This window comes from Giraffa tippelskirchi, chromosome 4, assembly GCF_054371585.1.
Source record: "Giraffa tippelskirchi isolate mGirTip1 chromosome 4, T2T-mGirTip1v1.2.pri, whole genome shotgun sequence".
Classification (NCBI taxonomy): Eukaryota; Metazoa; Chordata; class Mammalia; order Artiodactyla; family Giraffidae; genus Giraffa; species Giraffa tippelskirchi.
The window spans coordinates 81,446,827-81,462,947 of NC_137278.1; positions in this window are offsets into that span (position 1 = coordinate 81,446,827).

Genomic DNA, 16,121 nt, shown 5'->3' on the forward strand with positions numbered 1-16,121 from the left:
CATCCACTGGATCATCGAAAAAGCAAGAGAGTTCCAGAAAAACATCTATTTCTGCTTTATTGACGATGCCAAAGCCTTTGACTGTGTGGATCACAATCAACTGGAAAATTCTGAAAGAGATGGGAATACCAGACCATCTGACCTGTCTCTTGAGAAACCTGTATGCAGGTCAGGAAGCAACAGTTAGAACTGGACATGGAACAACAGATTGGTTCCAAATAGGAAAAGGAGTACATCAAGGCTGTATATTGTCACTCTGCTTATTTAACTTCTATGCAGAGTACATCATGAGAAACACTGGGCTGGATGAAGCACAAGCTGGAATCAAGATTGCTGGGAGAAATATCAATAACCTCAGATATGCAGATAACACCACCCTTATGGCAGAAAGTGAAGAAGAACTAAAGACCCTCTTGATGGAAAGGGAAAGAGGAGAGTAAAAAAGTTGACTTAAAGCTCAACATTCAGAAAACTAAGATCAGGGCATCCGGTCTCATCACTTCATGGCATATAGATGGGGAAACAGTGGAAACAGTGGCTGACTTTATTTTTTGGGGCTCCAAAATCACTGCAGATGGTGATTGCAGCCATGAAATTAAAAGACGCTTACTCCTTGGAAGGAAAGTTATGACCAACCTAGACAGCATATTAAAAACCAGAGACATTACTTTGCCAACAAAGGTCGGTCTAGTCAAGGCTATGGTTTTTCCAGTGGTCATGTACACATGTGAGAGTTGAACTATAAAGAAAGCTGAGCACCGAAGAATTGATGCTTTTGAACTGTGGTGTTGGAGAATACTGTTGAGAGTCCCTTGGACTGCAAGGAGATCCAACCAGTCCATCCCAAAGGAGATTGGTCCTGGGTGTTCATTGGAAGGAATGATGTTGAAGCTGAAACTCTAATACTTTGGCCACCTGATGCGAAGAGCTGACTCATTGGAAAAGACCCTGAAGCTGGGAAGGATTGGGGTCAGGAGGAGAAGGGGACGACAGAGGATGAGATGGCTGGATGGCATCATTGACTCGATGGACATGGGTTTGGGTGGAATCCGGGAGTTGGTGTTGGACAGGGAGGCCCAGCGTGCTGCGGGTCATGGAGTCGCAAAGAGTCAGACATGACTGAGTGACGGAACTGAACTGAACTGTGTGAACCCTATGAGCTGGGGACAGCAGGCAGAAGTGTCCCCAGCAACAGATACTTGACTTAATCAAGATTAGGTGGGAGTCACACTGGGCTCCTGGCATGGATGTCCTAAAGGAGATGAATGTTGCCGGATGACATAGCAGATCTGTCCATGATGAGATCTCCATGGTTCTCTAGCATAGGCACCTCCTTAACTTCAAGTTGAGTGTCCATCCACAAGGGTTCCCTCGGTGTGTGCCCTGCTAGGCTATTCTTTCCCTCCCTTTTCCTCTCTTTTTCTACCTGTCCTTTTCAGTTCAGAGCCTCGGTTTCTTTCCTGGTTGGTATATCTTTCCCGGCTGTGGTATTCAGAACTAAAGAGCGTGTGGACTGTTCACGAAGAGTTACAGTGTGTAGCTGCAGATGCAGCTGTGCACACGTGGAATGTAAGCCTCTGTGTTACATGGCTGGTACCCTGAAGAGGCTCTGGGTATCATGCTGTTGTGTGAGGGCAGATCTCAAGATGCTGCTGCCTCCTGCTGGTTAAACTAGATCTAAATCAGCCGCTTAATTTTACAGTTTGTCTTCATGTCCTTCTTTTTCTTCCAGGGACTCTTCTTTTTTTTTTCAGTTGAGGTAACATTGATTAATAACATAATATTTCTACTTCTGTATACCCTACCACGTACTTACCACCCAATGTTTATTTTCCATCCATTACCATGCAGTTGATCCTTTTTACTCAGTTTGCTCTCCCTTCCCCTGTCCCTCCCCCTCTGGTCACCACTGCTCTGTTCTCTGTGTCTACATGTTTTTGTTTGGCTTGTTCATTTATTTTGTTTTTATTTGTTTATTAGTTTTTAAATATTCAACATATTAGTGAAATCATGTGGTATTTGTCTTTCTCCATCTGACCGGTTTCACTTAGCATAATATCTTTAAGGTCCATCCGTGCTGTCACGAATGCAAGACTGCATCATTTTTATGGCTGAGTAGTATTCCAGCTTCTTTATCCATTCATCTGTTGATGGCTTGGTGGTCATTTTTGAATGATCCATTTTACACACCACTTTTATCACATATTAAATTTGAATGTGTATTTGGATGTATTTATGACCTTTCACTTCTGTTTCACTGATTTGTTTACCTATTCATTCACAATACTGCATTAATTATCATAGATTTATAGTACATTCTTCACATCTGCACAGAATGGTTGCCTTTCCTTGACTGTTTCAGAATTTGCACAAAGATTCTTGCTGTTTGTTTTTTCATTTGAATCTTAGAACGCAAAAAAGAGTCTTGTTGGTGCTTTAATTGGAATTACACTAAATTTGTAGATTTACTGAGGAACCTTTGTTGACTCTTAGGATGCTGTCTCCTCAGTCAAAATACGCTATATCTTTCTATTTATTCAAACCCTGGGAATGCTTAGAATTTTGCTTATGTGAAAGTGAAAGTCACTCAATCATGTCTGACTGTTTGTGACCCCATGAACTATACAGTCCATAGAATTCTCCAGGACAGTATACTGGAGTGGGTGGATAGCTGGTCCCTTCTCCGGGAGATCTTCCCAACCCAGGGATCAAGTCCAGGTCTCCCACACTGCAGGCGGATTCTTTGCTTATGTAACAGGTATGAAACTTATTTATTCCTAGATATTTGATTTACTGTGGTACTGGTAAATGAGATATTACATTTTATTACATCTTCTATCTGCTTGTTATTTGTATTGGTAATGGCTATTGCTTTCTACACATTAATGTTTTATTGCACTAGCTCAGTAAATTCTCTTATTACTGAAAATAGTTTTGAACTTCATTTTCTCACATTTCTCATGCATAGAAGTTTATTTACCTACATAAAGGATGATATTTATTATTCCTTGTTAATATATTAATTTCAAATGTTGTATTGTAATTAAAGTATCTTTTCTAATTAGAGGTAGTACTTCCAAAACAATATTAAATAATAATAGTGATAATGTCACCCTTATTTTGGTTGTGACTTCTGTACAAATGCTTCTAAATTCTGTGTTCATAAGCATGATGTACTGAGATAAATATCTTTCATCCTGTTAAGAAAGTATCCTTTTATTTATGCTTTGCTAAGAATTTGTCTTTTAATCAAGAAAGGAGGCAATCTTACCTTTTAAAATGTCCTATATTCTATTGCTTTATCATGAACATTTCAGGAGAGTATATATTACATAATTAATTAATTGCATAGTTCAGTTCAGTCACTTAGTCATGTCCGACTCTTTGTAACTCCATGGACTGCAGCACACGAGGCTTCCCTGTCCATCACCAACTCCTGGAGCTTGCTCAAACTCGTGTCAATCGAGTCGGTGATGTCATTCAGCCATCTCATCCTCTGTTATCCCCTTCTCCTCCCACCTTCAATCTTTCCCAGCATCAGGGTCTTTTCAAATGAGTCAGTTCTTCACATCAGATGGCCAAAGTATTGGAGTTTCAGCTTCAGCATCAGTCCTTCCAATGCATATTAGGATTGATTTCCTTTAGGATGGACTGGTTGGATCTCCTTGCAGTCCAAGAGACTCTCAAGAGTCTTCTCCAGTACCACAGTTCAAAAGCATCAATTCTTTGGTACTCAGCTTTCTTTATAGTCCAACTCTCACATCCATACATGATTAATGGAAAAACCACAGCTTTGATTAGATGGGCCTTTGTTGGCAAAGTAATGTCTCTGCTTTTTAGTATGCTGTCTAGATTGGTCATAGCTTTTCTTCCAAGGAGCAAGCATCTTTTAATTTCATGGCTGCAATCACCATCTGCAGTGATTTTGGAGCCCCAAAAAATAATGTCTGTCACTGTTTCCATTGTTTCCCCATCTATTTGCCATGAAGGGATGGGACCGGATGCCATGATCTTAGTTTTTTGAATGTTGAGTTTTAAGCCAAATTTTTCACTCTCCTCTTTCATTTTCAACAAGAGGGTCTTTAGTTCTTCACTTTCTGACATAAGGGTGATGTCATCTGCATATCTGAGGTTATTGATATTTTTCCCAGCAATCTTGATTCCAGCTTGTGCTTCCTCCATCCCAGCATTTTGCATGATGTACTCTACATAGAAGTTAAATAAGCAGGGTGACAATATACAGCCTTGATGTACTCCTTTCCCAACTTGGAAACAGTCTGTTGTTCCATGTCCCGTTCTAACTGTTGCTTCTTGACCTGCATACCAGTTTCTGAGGAGGCAGGTCAGGTGGTCCGGTATTCCCATCTCTTTAAGAATTTTCCACAGTTTGTTGTGATCTACACCGTCAAAGGCTTTGCAGTAGTCAATAAAGCAGAAGTAGATGTTTTTCTGGAAATTTCTTGCTGTTTTGATGATTCAGCGGATGTCGGCAATTTGATCTCTGATCCCTCTGCCTTTTCTAAAACCAGCTTGAACATCTGGAATTTCATGGTTCACGTACTGTTGAAGCCTGGCTTCAAGTACTGTTGAAGCCTGTCTGGGAGAATGAATATAATTCTTGGAGGATTAATGTAATTTTAAATTATAATTTATATTATATAAGTATACATTAGAAATTATATTTATGTATTTTATATATGTTATAAATCAATGCAAGTATATTGGGAGATGTCAATTTTTTAAAATGTTTCAAACATGATTTTCATTATTCAAGCATTATATTAAAATATTAACATTTAACACATAAGATTTACTTTTATTTACTCTTTCCCTTTTTTTTTGGTCTCAGCACACAATTTGTGGGATCTTAGTTCCCTGACCAGGGATTGAACTTGGACCCTCAGCAGAGTTCTAATCACTGGACTGCCAGGGAATAAAATATAACATTTAGTATATATAATTACTCTTTTATTTACTGTTTTCTTTTTTTTTTTTTTTTGGCCTCAGCACACAATTTGTGGGATCTTAGTTCCCTGACCAGGGATTGAACTCGGACCCTCAGCAGTGAAAGCTCAGAGTCCTAATCACTGGACTGCTAGCGGATTCCCTACTTTTTCCTTTTTAATGCAGAAGGCACTTCAATATCTTGAAGGCTTTATGGATCATTATGGATATTGATTATTTTATTGGTTGATGGAAGATCAGTTAACTGAGGCTCAGTGTTTGAAAAGCCTTAGTTCTCCTGTGAAAAAGTCTGATATTTGTGGCTCTTTCAATGTCCTCCTTTATGTCAGACAGTAACACTATGCTCAAAATCCTTCAAGCTAGGTTTCCGTGGTATGTGAACCAAGAACTTCCAGATGTATAAGCTGGGTTTAGAAAAGGCAGAGGAACCAGAGATCAAATTGCCAGCATTTGTTGTATCAGAGACAAAGCAAGGGAGTTCCAGAAAAATATCTACTTCTGCATCATTGACTATACTAAAGCTTTTGACTGTGTGGATCACAACAAACTGTGGAAGATTCTTAAAGAGATGGGAATACCAGACCACCTTACCTGTCTTCCTGGGAAACCTATATGCGGGTCAGGAAGTAACAGAACCGGACATGTAACAAAAGACTGGTTCAAAATTGGGAAAGGAGTACAAAAAAGCTGTATATTTTCACTCTGCTTATTTAACTTCTATGCAGAGTGCATCATGTGAAATGCTGAGCTAGATGAATCACGAGCTGGAATCAATATTGCCAGGGGAAATAGCAACAATCTTTGATATGTAGATGATACCATTCTAATGGTAGAAAGTGAAGAGGAACTAAAGAGCCTCTTGAAGAAGGTGAAAGAGGAGAGTGAAAAAGCTGGCTTAAAATTCAACATTCAAAAAAGGAAGATCATGGCATCTGGTCCCATCACTTCATGGCAAATACAAGGGGAAAAAGTGGAAACAGTGACAGATTTGATTTTCTTGGGCTTTGAAATCACTGCAGACCATGACTGCAGCCATGAAATTGAAAAACACTTGCTCCTTGGAAGGAAAGCTGACAAACCTAGACAGTGTATTAAAAAGCAGAGACATCACTCTGCTTACAAACATCCATATAGTCAGAGCTATGGTTTTTCCAGTGGTCACATATAGTTGTTGAAAGTTGGACCATAAAGAAGGCTGAGGGCCAAAGAATTGATGCTTTTGAACTGTAGTGCTGAAGAAGACTCTTGAGAGTCCCCTGGACAGCAAGGAGATCAATCCAGTCAATCCTAAAAGAAATCAGTCCTGAATATGCATTGGAAGGACTGATGCTGAAGCTGAAACTCCAATACTTTGGCCACCTGATGCAAAGAGCCAGTTCACTGGAAAAGACCCTGATGTTGGGAAGGATTGAGGGCAAGAGGAGAAGGGGACGACAGAGGACGAGATGGTTAAATGGCATCACCGACTCAATGGACATGAATTTGAGCAAACTCCAGGAGATAGCGGAGGACAGAGTAGCCTGGGGTGCTGCAGTCCACGGGGGTCACAAAAAGTCAGACATGACTTAGTGACTAAACAACGACAACAAAATGTCAGATGGTGGTAATGACGCAGCAGTACACTGTGCCCCCTGGACCTGCAGCTCCCCATCATGTAGGACCATAGAATGACAGAGGCCGGTTTAGGTGGTAAGCTGTGTGTCTAGGCCTAGCTTCTCTGGCTCACGTGTGACACAAGTAGTGTTCCAACTGAAAGATGCTCTTTATGGCAGTGTCTGGGTGTGAGCTGATACACCGATGTGCAGACTGAATAGTGGGAAGGAACCAGGTCTCATAACACCCACAGCTTCAGCACAGCAGGACTTCCTGTCAGAGCCACTGCCAGAAGTCTTCCTGAGCAGATGATTCTGAAAAGTAAAGAAATACTAGTATTCTCTGTGGTCATAAAAAGGAAAAAGATAGCTGGAGGGATAAACATCTCTACCAACAAATTCTTTTTTATGGGATGTCTGGCTTTCTGCAAATTGTTACTGAACCAAGACATATGTTCTTTTTGAATTAATACATGCAGGGCAAAAACTCAAAACAATATGCTGATTTATTTCATGAAGATAATTTCCAGGCTAACTGTGGTTTGTTTTACACTGTCAACAAGAGAAGGAAGTGGGTGGGGAGGAATCTCGTAAAGTGTTGGAGATAAAAAGTTTGGGTTCACATGAAATCTAGAGTAAGTTCAATCTCTGTCTCTCTGTCTCACTCTCTCTAACGAAAATCTCCAGGGGGATCTTCCTGACCGAGGGATTGCACCTGAGTCTCTCGCACTGTAGGCAGATTCTTTACCATTTAAGCTACCAGGGAAGCCCCATGAAAATCCAATTTACTTTTTAAAGTATTTATTGAGCACCATGGAAAAACAAGGGCTTCCCTTGTAGCTCCGTTGGTAAAGAATCTGCCTGCAATACAGGAGACCTGGGTCTGATTCCTGGGTTGGGAAGATTCCCTGGAGAAGGAAATGGCAACCCACTCTAGTATTCTTGCCTGGAGAATCCCATGGACAGAGGAGCCTGGCAGGCTACAGTCCATGGGGTCCCAAGAGTCAGACATGACTTAGCAACTAAACCACTACCATGGAAACACAGAAGCAAGATAAGATGTTCAGTTTAGTTGTTCAGTTGTGTCCAAATCTTTGCGACCCCATGGACTGCAGCATACCAGGCTTCCCTGTCCATCACTAACTCCTGGAGCTTGCTCAAACTCATGTCCATTCAGTCACTGATGCCATCCAACCATCTCATCCTCTGTTGTCCCATTCTCCTTCGGCCTTCAAACTTTCCCAGCATCAGGGTCTTTTCCAAGGAGTCAGTTCTTCACATCAGGTGGCCAAAGTATTGCAGTTTCAGCTTCAACATCAGTCCTTCCAGTGAATATTCAGGACTGATTTCCTTTAGGATTGAATGGTTGGATTTCCTTGCAGTCCAAGAGACTCTCAAGAGTCTTCTCCAACACCACAGTTCAAAAGCATCAATTCTTCGGCGCTCAGTTTTCTTCACAGTCCAACTCTCCATTCCATACATGCCTACTGGAAAAACCATACCTTTGACTATACAGATCTTTGTTGGCAAAGTAATGTCTCTGCTTTTTAGTATGCTGTCTAGGTTGATCATAGCTTTTCCTCCAAGGAGCAAGCATCTTTTAATTTCATGGCTGCAGTCACCATCTGCAGTGATTTTGGAGCCAAGAAAATAGAGTTTCTCACTGTTTCCATTGTTTCCCCATCTATTTGCCATGAAATGATGGGACCAGATTCCATGGTGTTAGTTTTTTGAATGTTGAGTTTTAAGCCAACTTTTTCGCTTTCATCAAGAGGCTCTTTAGTTCTTCTTCACTTTCTGCCATAAAGGTGGTGTCATCTGCTTATCTGAGGTTATTGATATTTTTCCCAGCAATCTTGATTCCAGCTTGTGCTTCCTCCAGCCTGGCATTTTGCATGATGTACTCTGCATAAAAAGAAATGCAAAAAAGCAAAATGGCTGTCTGAGGAGGCCTTACAAATAGCTGTGAAAAGAAGAGAAGCAAAAAAAAAGGTGAAAAGGAAACATAAACCCATTTGAATGCAGAGTTCCGAAGAATAGAGCAAGGAGAGATAAGAAAGCCTTCCTCAGCGATAAATGCAAAGAAATAGAGAATAATAGAATAGAAAAGACTAGAGATCTCTTCAAGAAAATCAGAGATACCAAGGGAACATTTCATGCAAAGATCGGCTCAATAAAGGACAGAAAAGAATAGACCTAAGAGAAGCAGAAGATATTAAGAAGAGGTGGCAAGAATACACAGAAGAACTGTACAAAAAAGATCTTCACGACTCAGATAATCACGATGGTGTGATCACTCACCTAGAACCAGACATCCTGGAATGTAAAGTCAAGGGGGCCTTAGGAAGTATCACTACGAACAAAGCTAGTGGAGGTGATAGAATTTCAGTTGAGCTATTTCAAATCCTAAGAGATGATGCTGTGAAAGTGCTGCCACTCAATATGCCAGCAAATTTGGAAAACTCAGCAGTGGCCACAGGACTGGAAAAGGTCAGTTTTCATTCCAATCTCAAAGTAAGGCAATGCCAAAGAATGTTCAAACTACCACACAATTGCACTCATCTCACATGCTAGCAAAGTAATCCTCAAAATTCTCCAAGCCAGGCTTCAGCAATACGTGAACCGTGAACTTCCAGATGTTCAAGCTGGTTTTAGAAGAGGCAGAGGAGCCAGAGATCAAATTGCCAACATCCGCTAGATCATCAAAAAAGCAAGAGAGTTCCAGAAAAACATCTATTTCTGCTTTATTGACGATGCCAAAGCCTTTGACTGTGTGGATCACAATAAACTGTGGAAAATTCTGAAAGAGATGGGAATACCAGACCACCTGACCTGCCTCTTGAGAAATCTGTATGCAGGTCAGGAAGCAACAGTTAAAACTGGACATGGAACAACAGATTGGTTCCATATAGGAAAAGGAGTACATCAAGGCTGTATATTGTCACCCTGCTTATTTAACTTATATGCAGAGTACATCATGAAAAACGCTGGGCTGGAGGAAGCACAAGCTGGAATCAAGATTGCCGGGAGAAATATCAATAATCTCAGATATGCAGATGACACCACCCTTATGGCAGAAAGTGAAGAAGAACTAAAGAACCTCTGATGAAAGTGAAAGAGGAGATGAAAAAGTTGGCTTAAAGCTCAACACTCAGAAAACTAAGATCATGACGTCCGGTCCCATCACTTCATGGCAGATAGATGGGGAAACAGTGGCTGATTTTATTTTTCTGGGCTCCAAATCACTGCAGACAGTGATTGCAGCCATGAAATTAAAAGACACTTACTCCTTGGAAGCAAAGTATGACCAACCTACACAGCATATTAAAAAGCAGAGACATTACTTTGTCAACAAGGTCCATCTAGTCAAGGCTATGGTTTTTCCAGTAGTCATGTATGAATGTGAGAGTTGGACCATAAAGAAAGCTGACTGCCAAAGAATTGATGCTTTTGAACTGTGGTGTTGGAGAAGACTCTTGAGGGTCCCTTGGACTGTGAGGAGATCCAACCAGTCCATTCTAAGGGAAATCAGTCCTGGGTGTTCATTGGAAGGACTGATGTTGAAGCTGAAACTCCAATATTTTGGCCACTGATGCTAAAACCTGACTCATTTGAAAAGACCCTGATGTTGGGAAAGATTGAAGCCAGGAGGAGAAGGGGACAACAGAGGATGAAATGGTTGGATGGCATCACCGACTCAATGGACATGAGTTTGGGTAAACTCTGGGAGTTGGTGATGGACAGGGAGGCCTGGTGTGCTGCAGTTCATGGGGCCACAAAGAGTCGGACTCGACTGAGCAACTGAACTGACTCTGCATATAAGTTAAATAAGCAGGGTGACAATATACAGGCTTGACATACTCCTTTCTCAGTTTGGAACCAATCTGTTTTTCCATGTCAAGTTCTAACTCTTGGTTCTTGACCTGCATACAGATTTTGAAGGAGGCAGGTCTGGTTGTCTGGTATTCCTATCTCTTTAAGAATTTCCCACTGTTTGCTGTGATCCACACAAGTCAAAGGCTTTGGCATAGTCAATAAACAGAAGTACATATTTTTCTGGAACTCTCTTGCTTTTCTGATGACTGAACGGATGTTGGAAATTCGATCTCTGGTTCCTCTGCCTTTTCTAAATCCAGCTTGAATATCTGAAGTTCATGGTTCAGGTACTGTGAAGCCTGGCTTGGAGAATTTTGAGCATTACTTTGCTAGCGTGTAAGATGAGTGCAATTGTGTGGTAGTTTGAACATTCTTTGGCATTGCCTTTCTTTGTTATTGGAATGAAAACTGACCTTTTCCAGTCCTGTGGCCACTGCTGAGTTTTCCAAATTTGCTGGCATATTGAGTGTGGCACTTTCACAACATCATCTTTTAGAATTTGAAATAGCTCAACAGGAATTCCATCACCTCTACTAGCTTTGTTTGTAGTGATGCTTTCTAAGGCCCATTTGACTTCACATTCCAGTATATCTGGCCAACCTCCTTATTGTCAAATTCAGACTCAAATTGAAAAAAGTAGGGAAAAACCACTAGACCATTCAGATATGACCTATATAAATCCCTTATGATTATACAAAGTGGAAGTGACAAATAGATTCAACAGATTAGATCTGATAGAGAGAGTGCCTGAAGAACTATGGATGGAGGTTCGTGACATTGTACAAGAGGCAGTGGTCAAGACCATCCCCAAGAAAAAGAAATGCAAAAAGGCAAAATGGTTGTCGGAGGAGTCCTTACAAGTAGCTGAGAAAAGAAGAGAAGCTAAAGGCAAAGGAGAAAAGGAAAGATATATCCATTTGAATGCAGAGTTCCAAAGAATAGCAAGGAGAGATAAGAAAGCCTTCCTCAGCGATCAATGCAAAGAAATAGAGAAAATAATAGAATGTGAAAGACTAGAGATCTCTTCAAGAAAATTAGAGATACCAAGGGAACATTTCATGCAAAGATGGGCACAATAATGGTCAGAAATGGTATGGACCTAACAGAAGCAGAAGATATTAAGAAGAGGTGGCAAGAACACATAAAAGATAAGATGAGGCATATTTTAAATTATTTAGGGAATGAGTACATGTGCATATGGAGTAGGTAACAATTCAAAGAAATTTAAAATTGAATAACACTATAAGCAGCATAGACTGTATTGTGAGAGGTCACAGAAATCAGAATTAGTCATGAGCTTGTATCGACAGTGGTTCCTATAAGCAGAGAAGAGCAATGGAAGAAGAGGAACGGACACATGGTTTATATTTCCCTTTTCTCAGCAATGTTTCAATGCCATAGGCTCAATCTACCTGCTCAACTTCCAATGCAGGGGATTTCTGAAAGTCTGCTTGGATGGTCTCACTCTGGGACAAGAGGGAAATCACAGCTTCTGTCAGATTTATTATGTATGGCCAGTGTTAAGGCCAGAAAGAAAAAGTAACAATCTGCCAGCAACTTACAAGGACGCTTTTGGCTGTGGTATTATTAAATTTAGTGTCATGCAGCTAGTCAAGAGTGATTGAGCCACAGAAGGAGATACCCAATGAGCACATGAATTGATGCTCAAATCACTAGTCATAATTAAAACCACAACGAGATGCTGCCACACATCCACTAGAACGGCTGAAATGCCAAGTATTGGTGAGAATGTAGATAACTGGAACTCTCAGACATTTCAATGGGAATGCAAAATGGTGCAAGTGTCTAAGAAACAGCATGGCTGTTTCCTTTAAAGCTACCAGACGCTTACCAAGTGACACGATGATTCTTATTCTAGATTTTTACCCTCATCCTCCAAATAAAACTTCTCTGGTGGCTCAGACGGTAAAGCGTCTGCCTACAATGCAGGAGGCCTGGGTTTGATCCCTGGTCCCCTGGAGAAGGAAATGGCAACCCCACTCCAGTACTCTTGCCTGGAAAATCCCATGGACAGAGGAGCCTGGCGGGCTACAGTCCATGGGGTTGCAAAGAGTCAAGACACGACTGAGCGACTTCACTTTCCAAATAAAAACACATCCTTAAAAGGACTTCTACATGAATATTCAGATCAGGTTCATTCATAATAATCCCAAATCACAAACAACCCCAGACAGGCTACCCACTCCAGTATTCTTGGGCTTCCCTTGTGGCTCAGCTAGTAAAGAATCTGCTTGCAATGCAGGAGACCTGGGTTCCATCCCTGGGTTGGGAAGATCCCCTGGAGAAGGGAGAGGCAACTCATTCCAGTATTCAGGCCTGGAGAATTCCATGGACTGTATAGTCCATGGGGTCACAAAGAGTCGGACACAATGGAGTGACTTTCACTTTCACTTCCAGACAGGTGAATTGATAAACAATTTGCTGCATATTCACGCTATGCAATATTATAGCAACAAAATGGAATGAACTATTGATATACCCACCCAATAAAAATATTATAGATGAATCTCAAAAATGTGCTCGATGAAAGAATGAGCTCATTTATTCATTCATTGTTAAGAATAAGTAACCTATAGTGACAGGAAGCAGATTTGAGGTTCCTTAGTCCTGGGGGAGGTGAGATTGAGTGGGATGGGACACAAGGGAACTTTCGGAGCAATGCACATATTTTATACTTTGCTTGTGGTAGAAATGACACTGGCATAAACATTTGTTTAAACTCAGCAAACTGGGCACTTGAAATGATTCCATCTGGTTGTATGTAACTTATACCTCAATAAAGGACTGAGGCTGAGTCAGAGGCTAGTAGCAGTAGGTCACTGTGTGCTTGGTTAGATGATTCTTTTGAGACCTGACTCAATCCACTGGCTCTTCCCTTGATCTAGAAACTTCATCTGGGGTCTAGCTAATTACGTTCAGAAGAGCATTCTCTCCCAGGGCCTGTATGTCCCCCCATCCAGCCCGAGAAGGAGGAGGAAGGTCAGGAGGGGATGTGCTGCTGTCACTTCCACATCCCAGCGAGCTGGTCTCTTAATAAAGGAACCCAGTGTTAATGGTATCTAGCTGAGCTTGGGAAAAATCCAAATAAATTTTCCCCTCACATTGAGATTTCTTGGCCAACTCAGTGAGCCAGATAAAGCAGTCCATGTTTAGGGGGGGGTTTGCAACTGTGAGATAGGTCATATTCTCCAATAAGTAAGCTATGAAATGTAAATTATAGTTATGGAACAGTGAAAATTCACATATTTACATCAAAATTAAAAGGGAAACAAAGTATGACTATGTGCATCATCTTTTGGAGAAATGACCACAATCAGATGTAAGTAAATTATACCCGAAGGAGAAGAAGGCATCTTTCCAGGCCACTGCCATGAATTTATCTTGGACAGACCCTATACTCCCTATCCAAAGCCCATCTTAAATAACTGTTTTCCCATCCAATGAACCATTTCCTTCACTGTGGGAAATTTGTGTACATTTTTGGCAAGTTAGCAATGATACAAATTTTAAGAGGTTTATCTTTGTAGACATCTATCTTTTTAGCTGCTTTAATCACTTGGTTAGTAAATGAAAACAAAAGGAAATCAAGTTAGTTCCTGAAGGAGGTTAAATCTTACGTGGTTTAAGATGGATTGTATGGCTCCGATTATGATGTCTTTCATCACTGCACAGGCCCAGGCTGAGTCAGGACACAGGGGTCTGGTCACTGCTCACTCTTGAGCTCGGTATGTGACCTCCAGCAAATCTAACCTTCCATGGTCAGAGGAGGACGGCAGCATTTTCTCAATCCATCTCAGCAAGTAAAAAGCTTTCAGTGAAATATTAGGCATGAGAACACTTAGAAAAATGAAAAGTTTAATACGACTATAAAGCATGGCTTGTTTTGCATTTACAAGAAAACTTCAAAAATGTTATAAACATGATACGTGTGCTATCACTATACATATATGTTGTAAGACCAGCTCTCTCAAGCAATAAAAATACTAGGTCATCTTTTTATTTTTCCAATCCATTAGCAATGAGCCCAGGGGCCAAATATTCTCCAAAACAATAAGTACTCCTGCCAGGCTGTCAGGGATGGTCCTTTAAATCATTGTAAGCTTCACAATGGGGTACTGCAGGAGTTACTTTATTGCTAAAACAACAGACCAGAAACTAAAGTCTAGAAATAAAATTAAAATTTCAAAAAAAAAAAGTAATTGGGTCATAGAGAGTATGTGGTCTGTATTTCATTGAATGAAGGTTATGGCAACCAAAAAATAAAACTAAAATTTAAAAAATTCTGTATTGTCTTTAGGGAAGTAAGAGAGCACCTTAAATTTGCAGTAGAAAGGCTGGTCTTGGCATTGCCTCAGGCTTGCTGCCTCTTGTCTGGTCCTTGACCTGCCTCCTCTCTTTGCCGGCTTCTTCTCTCTTTCTCTGCTCTCTCCCTGTCACTTCATATCTGAAGGCAGACATTTTTTTCTCTTTTGGGAGCACTTTCTCAACCCATCTCAGCAAGTAAAAAGCTTTCATTGAAATATTAGGCATGAGAACACTGTGATGGATGTGGTGGGCGGGAGGGTCAATGGGCAACTTCCAGCCTGCACATCAGTGGCCCCAGTGACAGCTCGCTCCTGGGGCCTGCACTGAGCTTTAGACCCTGACTTGGACTCCGAGGAGAAGGATGTGAACAAGGTGCTGCTTGGTTTCCTGCTTTAGGGCCCACCATGATCTGGGTTTCAAGGCTTCCTGGGACCTCCTCATGGTTGGGGTGTGATGGGACTGGGAACTGGAGGCACCGAGGCTGGGCAGAGATGGACCAAGCACTGCCACAGGGCCCCCCGGCCAGCTCACAGTGCTCCAGGGGTGGGAGTCCTCCCAAGGCTCACTCACCCCAGGGAAGCTGTGCTGCCAAGGAAGTCATCGCATGCCATTTGTAACAAGAAAGGAGGCTGAGAGGGGCATTTCTAAACCATCCAAAATGAAAAATGTTAATACATGTCAATCACTCATGCTAGGTGAGAGACCAGTGTAACTATCCTATATCCCTTCTATAGACAATTACATTAAAAATTAACATCTTATGACAAAAAGAACAGTATGTGACAAAGTACAGGAAACAATATCCCAGAGATGTGCCTCAGAGTTAATAAATAATAATGACATTATTTTTCTCAATGTTTTTATATTTGTGGCATTTGTAAGCTTTTAAAACTTCGTAATTTGTTGTGATGTCTCTTTCATTCTAAATAAAGTTACTTTCATATCTAATTTTGTATTTTTCTATTCTTTTTCTTGGGCTTCCCAGGTAGCGCTAGAGGTAGACTCCACATTGTGTAAACTTGAGGCACACAAAATTGGATCAGCCCTTGGATAATTCCATGTTAGCTCAATATACATGTGATTAATTACGATCATTGGGTACCTTGAGCTCCTAGGGCTGAAAAACATTAAGGAAATAAACGCATTTCAAAGAGACAAAATAACTAAATGGTAGGTTGGCTGGAAAATCACTGTCTTCATGACTGGTACCTTTTGAAAATGAGAACAGACTGTGTTAGGCACCAGATGATTTCCACACTATACCACGGTCTGCCAGATTGGAAGGGGCTGGTTGTCCAATGAGGGCTCTGCCAAGAGGAGAGCTATGTGCCATTAATAATTTTTAATGCCGTTTCTACCTGC